The sequence below is a fragment of the Echinops telfairi genome, unplaced genomic scaffold (genome assembly GCF_000313985.2).
Source record: "Echinops telfairi isolate 266 unplaced genomic scaffold, ASM31398v2 ScPeMD7_11;HRSCAF=52, whole genome shotgun sequence".
Lineage (NCBI taxonomy): Eukaryota > Metazoa > Chordata > Mammalia > Afrosoricida > Tenrecidae > Echinops > Echinops telfairi.
The window spans coordinates 29,330,274-29,332,538 of record NW_022103908.1 but is presented as its reverse complement, the minus strand read 5'-3'; positions in this window follow the sequence as shown (position 1 = coordinate 29,332,538).

Genomic DNA, 2,265 nt, shown 5'->3' with positions numbered 1-2,265 from the left:
TCTTAATGTATACTTACACTTTATATAAAACTCTCTCTTATACATATGAGTTTCTGTGGATTTGTTTCCTTAGTTTACCCAGACTAACACAATCTTAATAATTTTTATTTCCCCTTTTACTAATCTTATCTTTGGTAAGGCAAATTCTAAATTGGTTTTAGAAGTGTGCCATTCTACTTCTGTACATGATACTCCAGAGTATTTGACAGGAGTCAGATAACATATATTTACATGTCAATTAATCAAGTAAATTAACATTTAAAAATAAATTAAGCCATTTGAACAAAAATAAATATTAATATTTTATTTCTATCTAATGGTATTCGCGAACTATTAAAATTAGTCATGATTTCCAGAGAAATTGATCAGCATGGGATATCTGAGGGAGCTCAGAAGATTATGGAAAAACAAGATAAAAAGATAATGGATTTTCTAAAGAACATTTTGAAGCCCACAGATCTTAATCTGGGTTCTCTAGAGAAGCAAAAACACTGGAGTCTATATAAACACACAGACACACACATATATCTATCAACAAGGAGATTATTTGCAAAGTTGTACAGGTGGGGAAGTTCCTAGTTATTAGGTCAGGTGTTAGGTTGGAGGCTTTTCCTGCCTAACATACCTGCAGAGGCTGTTGAGGCAAATATCAGCAGCTCAGACAACAGGTTACTGGCTGCAGAAGTAAAACCGTCAGTGGGTCAGGTTTCTGGCTTCAAAGGTGAGTGAATCCCAGGGTAGCAGGTAAGATGACAGGCTTCTGAGGATTCCTAAGGTCAGCAGGTAATATTGCAAGACGTTATCTCAAATACAAAGAACCTGAGGTTGATAAAACAGATACAGGATCCAGATTCAGCAAAAGAGAAAGTAGGCTTTTCCTGTTTGTCCACTTTTTTGGAAAAAGACCCCACCCTCTGACAGACCTCATCAAGAAGGATGATTAGGTCATAAGCATCAAGTCAAGCAGAATATAGCTCCAACAAAGCTGATAGAAAACTTTAACTATCACAACATGTACACCAATACATACACAAACACATATGCCGAGGTAGCAGAAATAATAGTCTTGGATCTTAAAGGCTTGTCTTCAAACCAGTAGCCATCTAATTAGGGCATTAACTGTGTCCGCATAGAGTCATCAGCTTGTGTAATCCAAGGATTATAAAAAATAAAGTCCAAATCTAAAGGAGGGAATGGTATCAGAGTTTAAATTGTGAACATTTGCTTTACAGAGGCCTATAAATAACAGTGCAATCCTAAAATTCATTTGTAGGGTAAGCATATAGATTAAGCCCAGTGAGTATCATCTAACCATACTCAAATGATGTGAATATCTTCATTTTCAGACAGAGAGGATTATAAAGTAGATTATGGTAGACATATTTATGTTAAAATATGATGTTTTATCATTTGATCTCCCTTTTGACACATTTAATAGTCGCAGTTAAACATTTAAAATGGTGAAGGGGAAACACAAGTGGATTGAGCCCTGTGATTCCTTCTGACCATAGACCGGGCATATGAAAAGACTTGCTATCATGCGGAGTGCTTTGGAAAGTGGATTATTACAGAGGTAGTTTGCTTAATATTCAATATCTTATCATTTGACTTCCCATTTGATTTATTTTAAATTTGTTCTAGTTTTTATTATGTTCTTCTTGATTGAGACTTTTCCTTTTTTCTTTGTTGTTTGGGTTGTTTTAGTATGATTTTTATATATGAAATAAGTGATAGGTAAATCTACAGAAAGAGTAACTATATCATGGATTACTTGGGGGCATAGAAAGGATGTTGCAGCTAAATGGGAAGCTAAAAATAATGAGTACAAAAAAGAGGAAAATATTCTAAAATTGATTGTGGTAATGATCTTATAGCTCTTCCTGATATGATTGAATGATTGAATTGTGTAATGATTGATATGTGTATCATGGGCCAATTAAATGGTTTTTTTTTTTACTTTAAGTTATTTTAATTAAGCTAGTTTAATCAATTTCTTAAATTACTACCCACAAATGATAATATTATTTCCCAGAGTAATGTTTCGGGTGGAATCCAACCTTTGAGTCAAGTAGTGTTGGGTTATGCACCGGATTGCTGGACTGCTGGACTGCAGGACCAGCTGCTGAGAGCCTCCAGTTGCTCCTCAGGAGAAAAATCTGGGCCTTTCCATTAGGCCAGGTTGACTAGAGCCACAGGTCTAATAACACTCAAATATGTGTGAGAAAGTGCTTTACATCAAGAAATAATTATATATCAAGAAAACAT